This window comes from Trematomus bernacchii, unplaced genomic scaffold, assembly GCF_902827165.1.
Source record: "Trematomus bernacchii unplaced genomic scaffold, fTreBer1.1, whole genome shotgun sequence".
Taxonomy (NCBI): domain Eukaryota; kingdom Metazoa; phylum Chordata; class Actinopteri; order Perciformes; family Nototheniidae; genus Trematomus; species Trematomus bernacchii.
Genome location: NW_022987564.1, coordinates 10,586,132 through 10,610,209, shown reverse-complemented (window position 1 = coordinate 10,610,209; position 24,078 = coordinate 10,586,132). Strand labels below are relative to the sequence as shown.

At 40.7% G+C, this 24,078-nt stretch overlaps 1 protein-coding gene across 2 annotated transcripts in view; it reads left to right on the top strand.

Moving 5' to 3' along the window:
• The window catches only part of trps1 (trichorhinophalangeal syndrome I), a 106,264-nt gene that overhangs the window by 21,259 nt on the left and 60,927 nt on the right, over window positions 1-24,078 (top strand). The window lies entirely within an intron of this gene.

Sequence of the window (24,078 nt, the reverse complement as noted above, 5' to 3'; positions counted from 1 at the left end):
AGCAATTGACTCCGAGCCAAACATTACCTGCTCGTCCATCGTGCTTAATTCGCTGCACCCCGGTTCAGTAAACCTCATTAGGGACAGAGCTCATTAGATCCCTACACTCTGTAAAGTTTAGTGCTACAACTTGGTCAGCTGTTTTAATTGGCAGGGTAGGATCACATGCACATAAAGCAAAATATGTAAGTAATTGTTAGCAGCCGTGTCTCGCTAAGTGAACCTCTCTGACATAACTGTGTTTCTTTCCCCTTGCAAAAACTTTAAATTGTACCTGCAGGGGTAGTCATGTGGATAAATACCAGAGGTGTGAACTTACCTGATTGGAAAATGGTGATTTTGAGCCTGCAATTACAGCATGGTGACGTAAAACTAGAAGCTTTTTGTGGCCCGCAATCAAATGTAAAGCTTTATTTTAACTGTGAAAAGAAATCAATCTTTTCACGACAACTTAAGTGTTGGAAGTGAACAGGCCGGTGTTTCTGTTGCTGCATGCGTTCATGCATTCTAAACAGTTTTAAGTGCTGCAGGAAATGCAAATACATACAGTAGAGGCTATTATGTAAGTGTGTGCACAAAGCTGCTGTGGTTTGTGGTGTAGAGTACATTATAACTATAGCTGTGTGAATATTCAATGTGCCTGTGGAAATATTTTATACGTCATACAAGCTACCTATATTTGTATGCGTAATGCAAGCTATCCTGTATATGGAATAATTTACTCTTTTCTTGTCTTTGTGCCTGTGTGTGGGAGAGAGAGAGTGTGTGTGTGTGTGTGTGTGTGTGTGTGTGTGTGTGTGAGGAAGAGAGAGAATGAGAGAGATGGAGAGACATAGCTTGAGTTTGTAAAGTTTAGTAAACACTATAGTGATGTGTTGCATGATGTACCACATCATATTTTGCTGGATCAGTTGTGCATCCAAGACACACACACACACACACACACACACACACCCGCCAGCACACACACACCCGCCAGCACACACACACACAATTTGTTTGTGACCATTTTTTTTCCTCCGTCATCAGTTGTCCACGCGCACAACTGCTGCGTTATCCTCCTGCACCTGTCACCACACACACTGAAGTGCTCTCTGTCTGTTTCCTTTCTTTTTCTCACACACACACACACACACACACACACACACACACACTCTTTTTTTTTCTTGCTGTCTCTGCACTTTTCATTATGAACTGCTTCTGCCGAAAATAAATTGTGAAACTGTCCACTTATAATGCATAATAACTGGGGTATTGTTTCTTGGAGGAGATTGTTTGGACGCTGTTTAGTTTTGAAAAATATATTTATTTCAGCGCATTTGAAAAAATAAAGAAATGTATACTAATTAATTTTGGGATGGTGGCAGAAGAGGAGAATTATTATTATCTCTATATGTAAAACAACCTTTTTGGCCATTAGGAATACGTTGGAATTTCTTGTGTCAATTGAATCTCTTTAAGATGAATTGCATTTGCTTACTTTTATTTGTGTTCATGCTCATTATCATGATCACTCCATGGTAACAGTCTGTTTCTTCAAAGCTGCCTTTATTTGAGTATTTTAAGAGTGTTTTTGGATGTCTGTTATCGTAGAGTTTTTCTTTACAAATTAGTGCAAGCTTGAGTATATGGTCCAGCAGCGTATGTTGTGAATATGAGTGCGGGAATATGTGTGTGTGTGTGTGTGTTTGTATGTGTGTGTGTTTATGTATGTTTTTCATTATGTGGTGTGGTGGCTTTGCTTGGTGATGCTGTTCGGCAGGGCGGATTGCTTTGAGCTGCTTGATGCTTTTAGCTGTGGTCTGTGTGTGTGTGTGTGTGTCCAACTGTGTCTATGCATGTGTCCCATGTTTGCATGCCTTCAGCTGTGTATATACACATGTGTGTGTGAATGCAGGCTTGTATGTATATGTGTGTGTTGTGGTTCTACGTAGTCTTTGATGTGCTAGTACAAGGGCAGATTTTCTTTCAGAGTATTTGAAAACTGAAGAATGTTGAGTAGAGACAATTCAGTCAGGCCCACAAGCAAGTTTGACTCAAATGCTACACAACACAAACACACTTACACACACATTACTCAAACAATCCGGAGTTTAGATGTGATGTGATCTAGTGCCTCACAAATGAGTTTAGCTCCTCTGAGAAAGTGAATCCATATGTGTTCTTTCTTTCCTGTTAGTAGATGTTGTTTTTTCTTTCTTTATGATTCTCAATGTCTTTCTTCCAGTGTTGCGCTGGATCTTCCTGTCACACAGTTATGCCAGTGAAACATGGTTCGGTGGAAAATGTGTCATTTTGCGTTCAGTGTATGTATGAACAACCTGTTGACCGATTTTGTGCCAATGGTTACACATTGTGTGTCTAATGACTGAGCTCATCTTACTTACACATTTACAACAGGATATACTGCTATTAGCACACACACACACACACACACACACACACACACACACACACACACAGGGTTTTGTGTCAGGGTTTCATTCTGTATGTAAGGGACAGCAACATATAACCATTCATCAATCTGTACAGAGGGCAATAAACCTATACCCCTCTTAGATGTAAACACACACACACACACACACACACACACAGCAGGTTTTTTCTCTTTGTCCCCCAAATCCTAAACAACAATTTATTCGAATTATTTCCAATTAAGGCTTATTAATTATGCCGACAAAGATTAATAAAGGAGGTGTCACAAGCTGTCATTGCAATTAATGACTTAATTTGCTGGGTTGTTAATGATCCACTTGTTTAAAGGGCATATAATCAATCAAAGATCAGAGTGACAGGTTTGTGTTTGTGGCTCTGTATTGTTTTCTGTGATTGTTTTCATAAAAGTATGACATTGAGTCAGCAGACATTGTTGTGTAGTAACCCTTTCAGTTTTCTCAAGCAGGTATATGAGTAACCACCTTCCAAATCTTCCATTTGGTTTACACCCAACAGAGTTCCCATGCTTTCAGCAGCCAAAGAAAGAGTTGTTGACCTTTAACAACACACAGCAGCAGTGCGTCATGTTCCTCACTTAATGTGTTTTGGCCCTCATCTTTATTGGAAAGATGAAAGTGTAGCGTCAGACTTGAAACGGTTCAAATGTTGTATACCATGCCAAAAAAGGTCAATTGGCTTATTTCAAACCAGTGACATTGCAGCTATGTGAGATGCACGGTAACTCCTCAGTTGCAGAGGTGTTATGCGTTTGGCACATTTTTAATTGTTGTCGCATGTTAGTACTTGTGCTTAGTAGAACAAATCCCTAATAAACTTGTCCGTCAATGTTGAGAAGTTAATGCTAGTAGTACAATTTGCCCCACCCAACAACGTCTTTACCTCAGGAGACTCATGCCAAATTCATGTTGAATGACTTTACCTTGGTCCACGTCCACGGGGCGCCTATGTCCCGAAGCTTTCTACAGTAATACTAATTGGAGCTCATTCTTCAAGAGTTTACAGCCGCAAACTTTGTCAAATCTGGCAACCATATATGGACCAGGCCTGCTTCATATTTAGATGGAACAGTCAACTAAGTGTTGGACTGTATGCGCAGACACTCAGCAAAGTCCACCAAACTTGGCTTCTGATTTGCTCTGTGATTTATATTCAGTCTGTATAATGTTGCAGGGGCTTGTTAGCCAATATTAGCCTCCAGCTGTCATATAGTATAGCCAGATTTATTAAAGGCACCACACTAATGAAGGAAAATTGTAAATACCACACAATTTCTGTCCAGACCCATTGTATATGAAATAGAAAAATAGGTGTTAAAAAGTAGTCGTTATATTTGATTTAAAACCTAACATTAACTGCATCCTTATTGGTATAGAGAAGTGTATTGAGTAGTTGCTATGGCTGTCTAAGGCTCACTGTAGGCAAACTGTGGGAAACCATATTGAGCTATCAGATATTGAGCCTGAGCGCTGCGTCCCTTTTTTAAAGCAGCAGAAATTGTTTTATTGATACGTTTTCGGACCTCTGGAATTCACTCTCTTCTCTTGATGACCTGTTCATCCGTGGGGACAACTTTACAAAGCCAAAACTCACTGGCATTTGTTGGCCACTAATTTTCCACCACAGGTTTCAGGGATGCTTCTTTGTCCAGCTTTTCTGACGAAATCCATTAATCAGATTAACAAAGGTAACGGGGCAAATCAGTGGCAATGGACCCAATCTAGTTTTTCTGAACCTCTTCAATTTGGTCTTTTTCTCTGTCTGTTTGTCACAGAGTTAGGGTTAAAATCCATTAATCAGGTTGTGTTAACACATTACCACATAGCAAGAGGGAGAACAGAGCCAGGTAAATGTACAGAATTATTAAGCCTGGGTGTGCGTGAGTGTGTCTCCCTGTGTAGTGTATGTGTACAATACTGTGTGTGTGTGAGTCTATGTATAAGCGACTCCAATAAAGTTACGTTTTGCTGATAGAAAGCTTTAGTGCCATATTAGTAATGAAAACACACATCTTTGCTTGACATTAGTTACTGTAAGGATACATTTTTTTGTAAATGACTGACACACACACTTATTAATTCTTCAGTGTTCTCCCTCTGTCTATAAACATGTGTCTGTCTGCATGTGTATGAGCTTCCCGAGCCATTAGAATAGAATAGAGCTGACTATATCTCAATTAGACCTGTGTATGTGTCACTACTTGCTCCCATAACCTGTGCTACACCCATTCACCTACAGATTTACTCTTCAAGGATGTCTGCTTTTGTGTGAGGCTTCCTTTTCTTTGTTTGTGTGTATGCAGCTTGCGTGTGTCTCTGTGGGTGTGCGTAGATGTGGGTGTGTGTTTTTTGTTCAGTTTGGCTACAACAGTGTGTTTTAGCCAAGTGAACAAGTGTTAACAAGCTTTTTGCAGACTGTATTTATTTAATCCATATGCTGGTGAGCTATACAGCTGTGTGCTGCTCCTGGTATGTCTGGAAGGAAAAATCACTCTGCAGACACAGCCTCGTCTGAGGTGCAGAGATTATTGCCAAGTCGGCTCGAATGTGGCTGCTAGTTTAACAAAAACTCATACGGTGATCTTTTTTTGCTAAAGGAGCACAATGTTCCATATTTGTCTTGGGGATGACATGCTTTTACCATCAGTACTTGCAAATGTTATCTTAATCACATTAGCAAATCACACTATTGACTTGTAATTCATGACATCAACTATTTGGCTTTGATCAGCCTTCTTCCAATTATACATGCACAGTCGCTGTTATGGACTACTTCACATTTTACAGCATGTTGTCAGAATCTATGAAGATTTTAGCCTGCCAGAGTCCACTGCTGAGGAAATGCAACAAAGACAGACAGAGGCTTAGGCTGCTGCTGATAGTGGTTAGCCAGTTCGGCAGCACCAGTTCACCTACCCGAGACGATAAAGACGGAGCAGCTGGGAGCTGACAGGCTAGCGGCTAGCAGCTAGCAGCCAGCACAACCAGCTAAAAGCAGCCAGGCTGCCTGGCAGAAGCACACAACATGCCAGAACAACAGAAACAGAGGAGCAGGGGGCCGACAGATAGTTCCAACTGGCGGGTTTTTTTCAGATCCAGGTGCCCACCAAATCCAAATGCAAGCTAGGCAGTCACCATGCTGCAGTGAGTTTCACAGAACACTGCTACGTGTGTCTCACTGCTGCCAATGCCAGCACAGACGGAAGGCTGCTGTGTGGAACAATGTGGGCACAAAATTGTCCTTGAAGATAAGCAGGAAGAAGCGGGCATTGCCAAGAAGAAGAAGAGAGTTGTTGACTGAGGTGATAAAAAATATGAGATTGTGTTAACTACTCACTTTGTTGAAGTACCTAGACCTCATACAACATACTACATTAAAAAAGGTTTATGACCTTTGCAGTAAGCCATCCTTAAAAAACGCTATACTTGAATATCTATCTTTCTTTTTACACTTTGCTCTGGCTTAATAGTAACTTGCAAAATTGAATCAATGTAATTTGTGAAAAACCCAATTTTGGCTGTAACCTTTACATTATATGAGTTCACTGTCTCCTCTTATGAAAGCAAGTTTCTCTCTTTAGTGAGATGACTCTGTTGCTCTCGTCCTCTGCATAAAGTCTTTCACAAGTCATTTATTGGGTCTTAGTGAATCAGAGCTGAGTAAGTCGACCTGGTAAATCGGATGTTCGTGACTCCAGCTGCTTTGATTCCCTCTGATATGTTTGACTGCAATAACAAACACTTTTGAATCCTTTCAGAGCCAATTGTCAGTAATGAAACATGAAACGTTCCATATTGCTACGTCTATTGGAGGACCAGCTGTATGTATAAGAGGAAAAAGGGATGTTGGGAGATTGGCAGATAAATATATGTAATTCACAGAAAATAAATAAAGCTACGACTGAAAGATTAGACAATCATTTTCTTTCAAGCCAAATATAACTTTTCATTATTTCAAAAGCATTGGCAGCCAGGAACATATTGATCCAAATACTAAGTAAGACAGCACTGTATTGAACTTAGAGTAGGAGACAGAGAGAGATACAAGACTGAATGTATCGCTATCAGGTTTATGTTATGATGATCTCAAGGCAGACTTAATAAGGAAGTATCTGTGCTTTGTTTAGTTCAGATTCACTTACGTTTGGCATGTAATCTGCTTCACAACTGCTGCCGTTGTCATGATATGAGTTTTGTTTTCACAGCTTTAATGCACATGTTGTTGTGTTGGTTAAAGGTTGGAATTTTAGGATGATGGCAGCCAATTGTAAAACTGCAATAAAGTAGGCTCTTTATTTATATATGTTTTTTCGGCCCAGGCAGCTTAGGGTCAGTGTTACATTTTGAACCAGGATCGCAGCGTTTTATCTTGATTATAGAAATGTAATGATCTCATAACACTTTCTCAGTCCATGGGAGTTATACCGAAATTGTACAGTAAACAGTTTTTTCTTGATAAACTTCATACCTTTAGCCATAGCCAATCACTTCTGGTTTGAGATATATCTTCTACTGACTGTAAGTACTGTATCCTTGGCACATTTAGTATATTTAACTTTACCAACGTAGAGCAGGTGTTGATAGACATGCCGTTTGACTTTATTTTCATTATTTTTTTTTTGATAGCACCCATGTCTGATGCCAAAAAAGTGAAATATTAGCAGTTCTATTAGCCAGCATAATTGGCCGCTCCAATCTCTGGTCCTGAAGACTTCCAACTTTTCGCAGACATCTGCTTAACGGAGCAGATTTACAACTGCCTCTGTTGGAATATTAAGTTGAATACCTACTTTTAGACTGGGGAAAATAACTAACCTCTCTAATGGATAAGTGCCCTAGAATGCTTAATGCTGGGCCTCTGTGTGTTTGTGTGTGTGTGTGTGTGTGTGTGTGTGTGTGTGGTAATCTCCATGGCAGGTTCCTTGCCATTAGTGCCCCACTGAACAAGGCAGCAATTCATTCAGCAGGTTTAACTGTGCGGTGTGTGTGTGTGTGTGTGTACGAGAGAGAGAGAGAGAGAGAGGGAGAGAGAAAATCTATGTGTGTGTAGGGCTGTGTGGCAGGTTTGTAAGTGCAGAGTGTGTGTTGTTCTTAGAGAATTGTTTCCGTGCGCCTGTCTGCACCATATGGCCCAATGTGGAAAAAGGCCCCTTTAGGGGTCGGTGTGTATGGGAATATGTATGTATGTATGCGTATGCGTGTGTGTGTGTGCGCGTTTGTGTGTGTGTACAGTGGTCTGGTCTGCTCTGGGTGAAGCTGTAAAAACAAAAAAAGTCTGAGAAAAGGAGTGAAAAGTAAAAAGAGACTACATAAAATAGTGATGTCAAAGACAGACGAACAGATGGACGTACAGTTTAGTTTTGATAAGGGTGTGTTTCTCTTTTTTTTCTTTGCTAATTGCTTGTGTCTAATTGGCAAGTCAATCCAATGGTCACTTTGTAATTTTACTTCGATAATTTCTTTCTTTCCAGCTGTTGTTTTTTACCACTTTTGTCTTTTAATCGTCTCTTTTTGTATTGTTCTGAAATGGGCGAAAATGATCACTTTATTTTCCCCCAGTAATCACTTTATTTTCTCTTCTTGTTTTTCATTCGTCTGTTGTGTTTTTCGCTTGTCGTTTATTTTTGTCTAATTGGCGTAAACCTCAGGGCTGTGGTAATGACTTCTGAGGTTAACGAGCTTCTGCTAACAATCACTCACACACACACACACACACACACGCACACACACACACACGCACACACTTGCACTCTTCATTTAACATGTATATACAGTACAGTGTACACAGATGTAAGCATACACCTGCAAACAAACACGCAAGTTAGGATGTACACACACTCAAAGGCGTGCACACTCATACACACACTGTTGAGACAAAATCTGCAAGCATTGACATTATCGTAAGAAACCTGTCAAATGTGATTCATTAAGCTTCCTTACAGCTTCACTTTGAGCGTTGGAACTGAAGTTAAAGGCGCATTTGCAAGGGGAAAAAAGCCAATTAAACTCCAGTGTGACATTTTAATAAATAACGTTTGTGTGCTGGCTTTCTCTCTAACATGCAGAGAACATCTTCACCTTCATTCTGAAATACCTTTGGCCACATAATCAAGTTAAAAAATAAACATGTAGCTTTCCTAAGGAAATATGAGCCCCAATTAATTTTCAACCAAGGATAGAGAGCCGATTGGTTGAGAAAAAGGAAGAGAGAGCTAGTGCTTTGAGTCCAACAACTTTTAAAAAGCAATGTTCCTATTTAAAACCAGTTCACTAACTCCCTTATAAGACCCACTTTTTTAAATAAGTAAAACCAGTAAATGAAAGCTGTCAGCATTATACAATGGATGGTATGTCAGTTATCATGTCATTTTAAAGCAGTTTTAAATGATACGTTGCAAAACCATTTTCAATCTCTACATGATGCAATAATAACTGTAACACAGGGAAAACCCTTCACTGTGTTTAAAAGGAAGTGAATGTCATTTTGCTGGTGTATGACCACTTGAAAAGCTGTCCCCCTTTGAGTATGACATTAATGGAAGTGAATACTGCTATACTCTTAACTTGATGCTCTGAAGTCTAATGCATCAAACTGGTCATCCTTTTTTAAACTTCCCTTACATCCAGCAAGAGATTAAAGCTTTTGGACATTTAGCTGTGAGCTAGCTTAAATTCCTCTAAGCTTTATTGATGACTGGAGTCTGACTTGAGTCCTCACTGCAGTCTCCTGCTAGTTCTCCTGGCGTGAACTCTGCTTTAATCTCACTTTCTCTCTCTCTCCTGCTCTCTCTGGTATCTTGATATGGTCTGTGTTCTGCCGTGACTTTTAAACATTTACATTTCTGCTTTCAAGTGCTGTTTATACATGGCTCTTATCTGCTATCTAACACACACAAGCGCATTCAGACAGCGACGGACGGTGAATCAAACCTTTAGTCGTCCTGACAGCCCAACTGTTGCTATGTCCATAATAGGACAGGAGGAGAGAGGAAGAGGAAGGCTGTAAGAGAAGAGAGTGCCACATGGACAAAAGGCGGGGGAGGGAGATAATTTGCCACCACAGTGTTTTGTGGTGAGGTGTGGAACATTGGTGACTCTAGCTCACAGACTTTTTGTGATTCTCCATTGAACCCCTGTAGTGAAATTCCTCTAATGCCCCTTTCACACCAACGGGTTTTCAGGGCCGGCTCGGAGCTAGAGCCTGAAAAGTACCGGTTTTTCCTCTTCACACCGCAGCGGCGCCGCCTCTTAGCTCCGGAATCTGGTTCGTTTCCAGCTCCAAAAAATTGTCGGCCTAGAAGCAAGATTCCGGAGCTAAGAGGCGGCGCCGCTTACGTCGAGGCGGGGGCAGGGGCAGGGGCGGGATCAACTCCTGAACAACAACAAAAAGCCCGCGTTTTATCCAGTTTGTACACAACGATGGAGCAGTTTTGAATGTAGCATGTAACGACTGTAAAGTTGGTAGTAAAGTCATCCCATTTCTTCCATTTCGTTTCGACAGAGCAAAACCTAAACGAGTAGCGCTTCAACACAATCGGCCATTGTTGTTGTTGTCGGTGTGAGCTGTGAGGAGTTTCCACGCGGTTTGGCTTTATGAAGCAGGCACGCAAACGGTTACGTCATGACGCAAACGATGACGCAATGACGCAGCACCAGTCGGACTCTGGGCGGTGTGAAAAGAGCCGGAGCTAAACCGAAGAACCGGTTCTGAACCTGAAAAGCTCTAGCACGGAGCTTGAACCGGAGTTGCGTTGGTGTGAATGAGGTATAAGATGGCATCCTCCGCTACAGAGCAGCACCCCTGGGACTGCTGGGGATTTGATGTCTTGCTCCAGGACGATAGCAGGGGGGATTCTGACAATCACAGGGGAGATAACTGGGCCTCCTGGTTTTTTAGTCACTTTGCCACCCTGCCCTGCTACCCTTGGCTTATGTGCTTGAAAGCTACCCTATCTTGATCAACTCTTGACACATTTCCAATATGAAAAAAGACCCCTCTGGGACCAATGCCTCCAACATCTTACTCTGTAGGACAGGACAGGAAAAAAATCCAGAGTTGTCCACCATGAATACAGAAGTGGTTACCCTTAATAAAAGGGCACCAGGTTCAGTATAGTCGTCAGCTTCTGATGTACTCTTGGAGAAGGTCACTGAGTCCCTACTGGCTCCATGTGGAGTAGATTATCAAATCAGACTACTTTTCATCTGATCAGCTGTAGTGACACATTATTAGATGGCAAGAAACATAAGACACTGTGTTTATTCTTAACTCTGTTTGACAGAATTAATCCGTTTTCCTTTATTGGGGAAGGTTTAATTTATTGCTTCATATGCCAATGGCAGCATGATAGAGCAAGGTAGGCGCACGGAGAAGGAGAGATATTGATAGAAAGCCTTGTTACAGCAAAATGAGGGCGAGAGTAGAGAGGGGTAATGCATTAACAGAGAGAGAGAGAAAGCGAGAGGAAATGACACATAGGTGGAAAGAATCTCATTCCTGCTCCTGTCCCACACTGGCTTACTGTTTCTCGATCTCTGATTTGCACACTTCACCGTTTGGAGCACACACACACACCATAAGTGAACGGTAATTGAACACCTCTTGTCTGCTTATCTGTCCAAAGAAGTTCAAAGCAAGGATTGGTGGATCGTGTGTGCATGCGTGCATGTGCCGTCTGATTCTTATCACAGTGTTTGACTCAGAGCTGCTTTTAAGGCAATGAATTCTCATCTCGTCCTGTTTCTGTCTCTTCCCTTTTGGGTTGTCTTTCTAAATCTCTCCCTTCCCCTCTCTCTCTCTCTCTCTTTCTCTCCCTCTCTCTGTCTGTCTGTGCCACCTCCTCGCTCTGTGTCTCTCTGTCCTTCTCAAATCTCACTTTCATTGTCAATTTTAATTGGCAGAGAGACAGAAGCTGACGAGATGTGACTTATAGATGTTCATCTTCCTGTGAAATATTAACCAGTATAACCCATCAAGCTTAGTAAATATGACTATATCTCTTTCCAAGTTCATTCTTACTATCTGTCTGTCCGTTTCTCTCCGAGTCCCTTCTTTCTTTCCCACAGTCACTGTTCTTTGTAGGGATTAAGCCTGTGTACATGTGCAGCCATAAACATGCAGGTTTGACAGGTTGAAAGATAACCAATAACATCTTTGCCAACAATGAGAGGAGGAGTTCATAATCTCTCCCATCTCTCCGTCGTTTATATTATACAGTATTTGAAGCTTTAAACAGGTTTGGTTGTCATTTTGTGGTCAGATAGGCATTTCCCCCACAGTGCATTAGACCTCAGATGTGAGAGGGTTTGACGTTGGAAAACTTTATAGGAAATAGCCTTGATCATTTCTGTGTCAATTAACCCCAAAGGATAAACAAGCCAGGATAGTTTTTTGTTTATCTAATGCATAACTTCAGGGCTATTGCACAATGCATACAGTGCATACATACAATAAAACGATCAGACAACAGGCAATGATTGATGTTAAGTATTATAGCCGAAAGGAAGATAGAGGGGAAAAGCTACTTCTACCTCTGGCTAATTTCCCCGTTGATGCTTATCTATTTTTGACATTTAACAATATGCTTTCTGTGGTTTGGCCCCAGGGCTATCAAACATTTTCTGACATGCAGAAGACACTTTTAGCTGTCAATTACAGTAAAAATTGAACGGGGTGAAAATGAAACGGTCTCAGCAGCACACCAAGACTATGCAGTTTTTTTTTTTGTCATTCATCAGCGTCGTAGATCAGAGAGATTAGAGAGAAGAATAACAAGAGATGAAAATAAGGGATAGACAGAAGGCGGGGCTGGGTATAAAATAAGAGATGAAAGGATTTAGGGTGTAGTAACAGCTAGATAAGTTAAAGTCTTAAACTCCGCGGGTTTGTGCGCGCCCGTGCTTGAATATGTGCGTATGCGTGTGGATTTTTAAGGGTGTACCAGCACTTAGATGGGTGTGAGAACTAAACTTGACATGCCTTTGCTCTTATCCACACCTGAAGCTCTTGTGAATCTTTGACCTACTTAAGGTGTTCTGATCTATTTAAGGTCACATGAGTTATCCTCAGCACTCCCTTAGAATAAGATACATTCTGACAAAACAGGCAAGCTAGGGAGTGTTCAGCATTGCCTTTTGTGATTGTGACCTTTTCATGAGGCCTGTTAAGCTGATAGACAATGCATACTTTTATGTATATTATATTTATTAAAAAAGTTCTCCCAGGAATTCTGCCAATGTCTTTGGAAATCAATTGCAAATATTGCGCATATTGCACAATCTTCTTAAAGATCAAATGTTTTTCCAAATCCTTGCACTGACATTGTATGCTGCTAGTTTTTATATATGTATTTTACCTTCCTAATTTCTACATTTGAGAGTTAAAGTAAATGGCAGAGACTATTAAAGAAGGGAACAGACACACAAAGGGGCTCGTTTGACCTTGTATTGAAAAAGGCTCACAGTGTACCGGTGTTTTATTAATGCAGTTCTATTATTCTTACATGATGAAATGTGCTTTACGATTCAGGTCTATTGCTGTGTCTGCCCTTAGGTCAGAAGGTGGTTAAAACCAGACTGATGTCAAACTTAATTTCCACAGCAGGTGTTTACAGGGAGCGCTCTTCAAATAACTCTGTTTGCTCTCTTTTTTCAAGTTATTATCTAAAGTGCATTGCAGAGGGGATGCCAGTGTCTGCTCCACGATTAAGGGTCGATCAAATCTGTCGATATTTCAGTCAGAGGACCCGTGTCAAGACAAGATTCCCTGAATAGTCGCCGTCCTTCATCTCACTCACAAAGCCTCAGCTCCTCTGTGATCCATAAAATCACCCAAAGCACCCTGAGACGGATAATCACTGGATCGATTTCACTTTATCATGTTGAGAATGCAGAATGATGTCAAATCAGGTCGATGTGCATTCTGTCGCCTTCTTTCTGTGACTAAGCAGCTGTGCAGTTTGATGTGAATGCTGCAGTAACAAAGTCATTTCAGGTTAACTATGTTTAGTTGGCAGCTTGAATGCCAGATTAACATTCAAAAACAAGATACATCAAACTAAACAGACTTCTTTTGGAGTATGCTTTCAAACAATCACACTTATAAACCATAAAAGCCACATGTAAGGAGTCAATCTACAGTTTAGTATTTTATTTGGTGTGACATTTCATATCAATGTAATGCAAGTGCAATCTAACTACTGTAGCAGAATCCATATACTGTCGATTAAACAAAACGGGAAACATTTGCAATAACAATTATTTCCAAAGTACTCGTACTGTCTATTACAATAAACATAACAAATAAAGTCTTCAACTGCATCCAGTGTGTGTATGTGGTGGGGGTGGGTGTGGGGTGTGTGTTAAGGAGCTGTTATCTCAAACATTGATGTCGCAATGACCTGCAACTTCCCTTAGCACAGGAAAGCTCACTGTCTGTCTGCGAGTGAGTGAAAAGAGAAGAGATGAAGCATGTGTGTGTGGCTGTAACACTGCAGAGATGGATGGGGGCTCCAAAACCTTCTACATCACGGTACCTATGGGCCTCAAAGCTGCAGATTCATTAAGAAAAGAACTGTATCACCTACTGGATCATAGAAATAGATGAGTTTCCGCAAAAAAAAGTACATCTGCTCTTGAGAGTGATGCAATTAAAACAGAAACTTGACACTTTTTAAAAACACAAAAATTCCTTTGGACTTTACCCAATCATTTAACCCCATGCTTGTTGTTTGTTTCTTATATAACTTGTGTACATTCGATGTGAAAGCTTATACTGTTACATTGTAGTTAAAAGCTGTAAAATTAACACATTGTGATCCTGCCTTTTGATTGGCTGATGCATGATTATCATTCCAATGCTGGGATTATCCTTTTAGACATAAGTGTGAATATGTAGAATTGTTTCTATTTAGTTATTTCTGTACTTTATCCACTTAATTTGAATCAGGCAAATGTATTATTGTTGAGTCCATCTGAAATGGGCAGGCCTGTTTGAATTCAGAATGGGTTATGTATTAATTCTCTCAGAGCTAGTTGTCTATCTGTAGTTCCTCTGGGCAGGCCAAAAGTCTCCTAACCATCCGCTGTCTGTCTGTGTGTGTACTCGTGTGTGTGTGTGTGTGTGTGTGTGTGTGTATACGTTGGTTGTTATGCGGGATAGAGGAAATGAAAGCTCAGACTGAGCCTCAAGGCTTTCTAAACTGTCTCAGTGCCCTTCACATGCGCGTGTGTGTGTGTGTGTTGCTGTGTGTGTCTGGGGCTGTGGACATCTGCTGCCATAAAAAAGTGTGGGTGTGATTAAGTGTCCGAAATTAGTGAAGAATACAATCTGTATCCATCTTTCTTTATTATTGTCAAGTTCCTAAATGTAGACACACACAAATGCATATGTGTTTTAAGTGATTGAATCTCAGCATTTATTGTGAAATATGAGGTAGTCTGCCACCTCCTTCCTCTTTTTTTTTTGTTCTGTGTGTGTGTTAGTGTGATTGGGAGTGTGTTTGTGTCTTGTGCACAGAAGTGTCTGTATAATGTTTAATTGTAAACTACCCTACATTGTTGACAAAGTGTAAAATGTATTTCATCATACAGGTGCTAGATACAGGTGCTAAAGGGTATTACTTGTATGTACTGTAATTTAATGCAATTTAAAGGTAAATATATTTTACACACATATACATACGTACGGTTTATATGTACTTTCCTTGAATGCATTGCTATTCACTAACTTAAAAAGTTTGTTGTTTAGTCCTCCAAACATTTGTACGACCCACTTTCTGTGTGTGTGTAATTTCCTGGTTGTCCCCCAGCAACCCCCGAGCTCTGATCACAGGAAGTTGAGAGGAAGTTGTCAAGTCTCCGTACACACACACACACACACACACACACACACACACACACCTCCTCCCACGCTTTTACGCTAGTAGGAGAAATGGTAGCAAAGAGTGAATAAAACAGTACAGAGGGGCAACAGAGACGGGGAGGGGCAGTGTTCAGGTGTGAACGTCTTCTTTCATGAGCTCCTCTCTTTCTTTGCCAAGTGTGAAAGTTCCCCCCTACTTCATCTTTTATATTTCCTTCAGTCCTTCACTCTGAAGCATCTGCCTTTTCTTAGAAAAAAGTAGGAGACCGATCACACAAACAAACTCGTAGCTAAAGGGTTAATGAGACCTGGTGTTGCAGCCTGGCCCAGGTGGAGCTGAAGAGATTTAAACGGTGCTCATGAGAAAAGCTATAAAAGTGGGAAAAAAGCTATAAAAAATGCAAATGTCCCTATAATTCAATTTGGTCAACCACCTTGATGAGAGCCAATCACGGTTGTTTTAATTTCCGCAGAAGCAAAGGGTTGGTTAATACTGGGTCACCTCCAGCCCAGACACAGGAACCAATCATTATTGCCAGCCTGGGAACCGTTTTTGTATCAAAACACATTCAACGTGTACCACAGAAAAATATATTCTGTATTGTACCGAGTGTGTACAAACTGCACAGGTTCATCCGGACACAACTGTCCAGTAGGAGCAGAATGTCACACACACACACACACACACACACACACACACACACACACACACACACACACACACACACACACCCCAACACCAATATCGGTCTGAAATCTGTATCTTTGCCTGTGGTTGTTAAATCATGGCCTTATTACTAAAGGAAACAAACTGACCATTTGTAGAGATACACAATACAAACACGGAAGAAAAACACATCATGCCTGATATTTCTTAGATTTACAAAACAAAGGTTTGCAAGGAGTCCGTCTCAGGACATTGATTTAATGTGAAACTATCAGAAACCGTTTATTGCTGCACACTGCGGACACACACCTAACAAACACTGGCTCTAATGGTCAAAAAGCCCAAACTGTTTGTCGTCACAAAAACACTGGATGCTGTGTAGCCGCTGCACTGAAAGGCTGAATCTTTTTGACGGTTTTCCATACTAATTTGACTAATTTATGTTATTTTGGGTTTGATTATTTTGTGCAGTGTGGTAATCTTGCCTCACTGCTGATTAAAGGTAGGGTAGGTAAGAATGGAGAAACCAGCTCGAGTGCGCTAGAATTTGAAAGTACGCAGCCGAAAAAAATCTGCCCCTTCCTTCAGGCGCCGTTTACACGAGGAGAAAACTGCTTGTATCTGCATAGTTTCGCGTGCGTATAGCCCTATTATTTACACGAGGCCGATAGAAACTGACCCCACAAACAATAACGGGTCCCAAGGTGGATAGATTTGCAAACGAAACGCTCTGGGGGGTCAACCGAGTCCGTGTAATCACCTCGATACGAATATTTCCTGAAAAAATAACGATAGCCCCGCCTCTCCCCACCTCTCCTGCTCACTGCTGTAGCAACTATCAAAAATAGCTGTGTTAATTAAACGCACAAGGGGTTCTTGAATGAAATAATATTATAAAAGGCAAACCAGAATTGTTAACGCCCAATATACTCCTTAAACAAAATAAACAGTCAGATTTCATGCATTGATCCATTATATTGACAAAGGAGGATCTCACCCGGTGTTTGTAGAGAATATCTCTCTCTTTCTGAGCCGTCCTCTCCACGGAGAAGTGCTTCTTGGTCGGGATGCAATATCCACAGATTCGGTTTCTTTCAGTTTCTTTCAGTTTCAGTTTCGGGGCTTAAACAGAAGGGTAGCCATGGCAACATTGCAGCGGGGCTGCTCGGTTGCTCTTCTTCGCGGCTTTTGGTGTATTTTGGCGGAAGTTACAGCGCCACTTACAGTCCCAGCATATGTACTACAGCGTTTCCAGCGGCCTCGTTTGAACAGACACGTTAAATGAAACGCATGTGAACGGAAGACTTTTTTGAATACGCATACTGTGCATAAACGCAAACGGTCCCGTGTGAGCGGGGCCTCAGACTTCCTTACAGAGCCCCTCCTCCAACACACACGAACGCGCACATGACCAATGAGGGCACGAGATAAGTTTGTGCACGAGATGGAAGACTAGTAAGAAACTAAACGAGGGTTTAATGAATTTTGATTATTTTTAAATAATGTAAATAATGAAATGCAAATGGTGGAACTAATCTTTTAATGTGGCCATATTAAAGTGGTTTTAATCATTAATTACGACTCTGTAGAATTCAGTTAGAGGTTTTTGTTGCTGATCATTTGTTGCTGCATAAGTGTGTGACTGTGTGTGTATTTGTTGTGTGATTTGTTAATACATTTTGAAGTGTGGCACTTATCTGGGTAGATAAACTTAAAACAAACTATATTTCTGCATGATCCAGAAGTTTCTTTTATCATTGTCAATCTCCCATTTCTTGGCAGCAAGTTTAGCAATAATTATAATAAACACCTCTGGCAGTTTGTGTTTTCAATATTCCAACATGTGTGAAACTGTGCTTCCCGAAGACAGTTGTAAGATGTACCACTAAAGTGATTTCACACACACAAACACATTTAGGCATTTAACTGTTGACCACAATTTGAAAAAATGGTTAAGGTGACATCACATTGATGTTGAGAGAAAAAGACAAAGAGAGATCAATTTTTAAAGTAGCTTTCTTAGACGTGACCACACACACATGGTATGCTCTACAGACACATTCACACACAGACAGATTATGCTCTAAGGACCATAGCAGGGGAGCTGTGTGTGTGTGTGTGTGTGTGTGTGTATAAAGTCAAAATCCAGACAGTCATTCCAGAGGCCAGACTATTGAGTCTTATAAACTCTCAGGTCACAGATTATTGAAATAGCAGAAGAGATATATAGTCTGTGCCTGTGTGTGTCTGCTGTTTCACTGCATTACTTCAACATTACAAATTTGCTGAGCAGATTCAGAAACACACTCACACATTTTTGGCCATACACCTGCACGTGCATATCATTTTTGGGCTAGTGGCCTTGACGTGTGTGTGTGTTGTAACACTGATTTATTTCAGCATCATTTATAGCCCCATTGGGAACTGAACCACCAACCCTTTGGCAGCTATTTCATTGCAATAGTCCCACAAACACACAGACAGTGTATTGTATAGGCCAAGCTAACAAAAAGTACCTTGTTTCAACCTGCTAACCTCGAGCAATTTGGATTGGAAAGCTTGGACAGCCTAATAAGTTCCAAAAGGTTCCTTCAGAGAAACTGAGCAACCTGTTTTTATGCTCCTCTGACCCACCTGTGGGCCTCGGCACACACTTCAAAATAAAGTTTTATAGAGCATGGGTCCCATGGTGTTTGCCTTTGCAGATGAAAACAGCTAGTTTGTTTCATGCCGAATAAGTCACAGTGGGAAAAGTCGTTTTTTGTCACTATTAACATTTCTGTTTCACTGTCTTTTTTTTTCTGTGTTGTAAAGTAAAAGAGTTAATTGAGCTTGAAAGCAGAAATGTAGCTGTTTCAAGTTGTTGGCCAGTGAACAGAGAATCTCCCATGGGGGGGGAGTGGGGAACACCCTCTCCTTTCACAGTAGTTTGAGAAGTGCACTTCACTACAACAGCGTTCTAATAGCAAAGATGCTCAGTAGCCAAAAGACAATGGTTGTTCTGGACAGCTCGCAGTTATGTGTTCATGTTTGTGTGAAACTAGAGTTAACCAGTGCTGCCTTTAACTTCCCAAAGGGCTAAACAACCCCCTACAGAGTATTACCGAAACACACAAACACACACACGTGCACAAACACACACACACACACAATACAGTCCTCTGCTTCCCAGACCCTGTGTGGTGCAGTAATCCAATGTCCAAAATTCGAGGTCAGACTCCTCTAATAGACTTTTAATAAAGTTTGTTCAGTAGGGTTTTGGGGGGAGGTACTGTATCTGTGAGTGTGTATTTCTCTTCATAAAGGATTCATGCAGTCTTCCCCGGGGGGGTCTGTGAGGTTTTTTTGGGGGGGGTATTGTACCTTCCACTGTTTGTTTCTGGATCTCTGTTTTCCGCTGTGTAGCTGTGAGCACTTTACAGCAGGTAATTGAGCACAATATTGCTTACTTATTCACTTTATAGAACAACACGCATATATCAAAATTCGCAAGTGCAACAACATTATAAAAGACAAAGAAAAAAGAGATCTGCTAATCAACACCGCTCATTTAAGAACTTGTGAGATTTCGCTAACAGGCACATTTTCTTTCTTCTCCAGTCTTTACAATATGCGTTTCAATCAACATTGCTTAACACGAAACAAAGACACAGCCATATGTTAAAGCTAAGATCCAAATACATTTGAACTCATCAGAAAAAACTGCATAAATAGTTGTTTTTTTACTTTGGTTGGTCTTAGAACAAGACCTATTAGAATAATGATTTTGAAAGTTGTGCATGCATCTCAAATTGAAGATATTCAACAACAAAAAAAGACAGATCTAGCTTTAAGAAACAGAGTATATTTGAAGAAACAGTCCTATTTGAATGTTGTCTCCGTAAAAAAACTCATAATGGAAACAAGTAGCAGGATTTTTCTTCACACCAACATGCATTCACATTAAATAACTTCCATATTAAAGGTGGGGTAGGTCATTTTGGAGAACCCAGCTCGAGTGCGCTAGAATTTGAAAATACACAGCCGGAAGAAATCTGCTACTTCCTTACAGAGCCCCTCCTCCAACACACACGAACGCGCACATGACCAATGAGGGCACGAGATAAGTTTGTGCAGATGGAAGGCTGACAGGCAGGTAGGCCATCCAGTTATTTTAGCCGGGCCGGCTAAAATGATTGGTCGTGCTTTTTACAGTACTACGGCTTCCACAGATGACTTTATTTTATGGATTTTTTGTCAAAGCACTTAAGATATTCATTGCTATCTGGATGTTAAGAGCATTCCATGGAATATAACAGGTTTCTCAAACTTACCTACCCCACCTTTAAAGAAAAAACGTCATTCAAGCAGAATAATTAAATCCCTGCTATCAACATTTACAAGTTTACACGCGCACACACATGCACATTCCTACAAACACATGGAGGTTCGTGTGAGGATAGCCCAGAGTGGAGTAGAGAAATGGAGATTGAGAGACAGGAGCACAGAAGAGGGAGGGGACATGTACAGGAGTGGGTGTGAGCGGGAGATTAATTGAGAGATTGAGATGAAAGATGGACAGATAGGGAGAGGAGCAGAGAGAGGGAGGTGTGTTCACCACATCGATTAGTGTGTGTGTGTGAGGAGAGAGACCATTACATACTGGGGAGAAGTAAGCAAAGAAAAGGCAGAGAAGGAGGAGAAACAGAGGGAGGTATTGAAATGTGAACCTCTGATTAAGTTTGACATTTAAGATGACATATTTTGCATGCTGTTACCCCATTACAAATGAGTCCTACACATAGGGAGAGTGTGTCTGCATGTGTGTGTGTGTGTGTGATTTGCTTGATCCGTGGCAGGAATGAATTTCGGCCCCAGCTACCCAGCAGATGAAGAGTGTGTGTGTGTGTGTATGTGTATATATATATATGTGTGTGTAAAAAAAGACTTCTGGCATTGATTAGGGGCCTCGCAGGCAACTGAAAGCTTTTAGTCTTAAAATGGCAGGTGGACTCTGTCTCGCACTGATTTTATGTTGTCCTCCACTCTCTCCCTCCTTCTGTTTCTCTCTTCACCCCCCCCCCTCCCTAACTCCAATTAGACTCCTGCCTCTGCTAAATCAATTCCAAGCTATTACTTGTTCCCTAAAAAACAAAAATGCTGACTATTTCCCCCCCATATCCCTGTGTATCATTAATTCTCCAATCCAACGCTTGAACTAAGCATGACATAGAGGCGAACACTTGTGGATGATTTCTATTATTATCCCACCGCTCTAAATAGGCTCGGTTTCACGGCCTGATCTGCTTTGTCTGTGTTGGAACTAAAGCGGTCATGTCGAGCTTTCATTAATATGTTCTTCAGCTGCTTTCACTGACACGTACCCTAAAGCTACAAGCCATTTCAGCGTGACGGCCATTTTGTGCTTCAGTGGCCGTCCTACAGGTCTGCGACGCTTTCAGATGAATAAATGACAGCGGAGGGATGCAACAGTCATGAAAGCTTTCATATTTGCAACAACAATAACAACAGCTGGTGTCTGCCTGGTCCCTCCAGGGGAATCCCTTTATACCAACAGGAAGTGATTTAGCAATTTGACAGCTATGGTATTTATTTAAGGTAGAAAAACAATATTTAAGCATGGACAGCAAACAAAAACCTTAACCTATTCAATTGTGTAACAATCGACATTCAGAAATGTCCTTCCTTATTTGACAATATTGGTAAAATTATCTGTTGATTTAATTTATCTGTAAAATAAATTAATCTGCAAGAAATGTATGCATCTTATTGTCTGAAGTGCAAACTAAACATTTTTAAGTTGTGATGGACATTTTCTTTTAATTTTGCAGTTTTTATAGAGCATATTCTTTGATCATTAACTTTCTGCTCACATATCCAACCTTATCTTTAGTGCGATGGTAAGGAGCAAGTAGGAATATGTTATTAAGTCAGGTTGCTCTCATATTAATCCACCTAATGAAATTATTTCTCACTCCTGGTGAATCTGTCATTTATTCAGTGTGCCATTTGGCCCGGACAGCTCGCCCCCACATGTCCACACATTCTTACTCACCACAGTTTTCTATCACCTTATACAAAATTCAATTAAAAGATGACCTTTTGGGAATAAATATTCTATTAGTTAAATTGAACCAGGAAGCTTCACAGTGGGTTTCAGATGCAACCAGCTGACCTGACACACAAACCCATTGTGATACTACGGACAGAATACTCCCAAAATGTGTTCAAAGGTTTTTGTTTTTTCTTGAGTAACTTTGAAGGATGAGAATAGGATGTATATCAAAAGCATTGTGCTGTAACGTTTACTCACTTTGGAGATTAGGGGAAGTTTTAAAGTAGATATTATAATAGTGGTACCTTTTGGGGATGCTTATTAGTATGTCGAGCTCATCTGCTTTTTGCTTCCTGCCTTTTTTCTATCCTTTGCTCCAATTTCTATCTACCCATTTCCCCAGACAATCTCTCTTTTTTTCTTTTTAAATGAAGAAAGAATATTCTCTTTACTGTCTCCTCCTCTTGAAGCTCGTGTCCTCCTTCCATTTACCATCTTTGCTTTTCCTTTTAATTAAAAATCCTTACCTTCTTCCTCCCTTTTCCCTTCTATCCTCTGGTAAACATACAATCTCCTCAGTGTACCCTACATATATCAACTAACATTGAATCACATGGACAGAGATGGCAGCACAAGAACAAGTAAGGACACAGGAAATGTAGACACAAAGATTTTAGACTATAATAAGAAGAGACAGAATGACGCAGATTGAGAAAAATAAAGAAAAGCTTGAGAGAGATCTCTGTGTAACGAGACCTTGCCTTCAGCGTTATTTCTTCATATGTTGCACATTAATCCTTTGTTTATGAAAGATGGAGATGCCAACTACAGCTGTTCCACGGGAAAGGGACGAGCAGAGCTATCTGAAGGCAGCAGAAATATGTGACTGTGTGAAGATAGGGTATCAAGCCCATCCATTACACTGACTCCATAATATGCATTTAGAGAATCAGCTTGGAGTCACTGGATGATGACAGTTGAAATGTACGGGTAATCTATTTCTTCCATTAGTGAGATCTAACTTTGGCTCTGAATGAAAAAGGCTTTCTTTGATTTCTCATGAGTTACATTAATTTGAGTGTTCTTCTGGTGCTATGTGATAATCCTGAACATGATGTGGTTGTATCAGCGTTGCATAACATTCACACAACTCCAATGTTACATGAAACACAAAGACCCTTTTTTATTGCATGGCAAATGATGGTAGATGTTTACCATCAATTTTCCTTTATGGTGATTACTCATTGGATAGAGAATTAAAGCCCACTATTTATTTGTTGTCCTATTTGTTGGATTGATGTATCATACAATTATGTCCAAAACATTTTTGTTACAGCTTTTTAATATTATACTTTTTTTCCCTTATTTTTTTACAAGTTATGGAAACTGAGTATCAGTGAGGTTTTTATTTTAGTTTTGGTTGTTTTCGTATCTTGTTGGAGGGATTAATTGCAGTGCAACTAATTTACCAAACGGCAATAAATAACCTTTTAACAGATGACACTCTCCAAAATGGTTCCCTTACCTTGTTCAGATATCTGACTGACAGAAACATCCCACTCCCCTCAGTTACTCCTTCAGTGGATGTCTTGAGGTGATTATTGGCAATTTCAGATAAAAGCCTCACTTGCATCGGGACTAATTGTACTTGATGGAAATGATTAACTGTCACATTTATCCTCTCTGTGGTGTTGAGGCCATTGTGGTGTATAGGGTCTAATTGTAGCGAGTAGCAGTAGTTGTTATGTGGTATGTTGTGGTGGGTTATACCTAATTGTAGTTGATAGTAATGGTTCCAGTCTGTGTATACAGCCTGAAGCAGACAAAGGCTGTACTGCCCCACACACACACACACACACACACACACACACACACACACACACACACACACACACACACACACACACACACACACACACGCGCACGCGCACAGGCACAGGCACATATGGCACAGTCTTTTAACACACACCTCTTCCTCTTTCCGACATCCTGGAGCTTGGCAGACATATGCAAATGTACTTTTGATGCCAATGTCAATAAA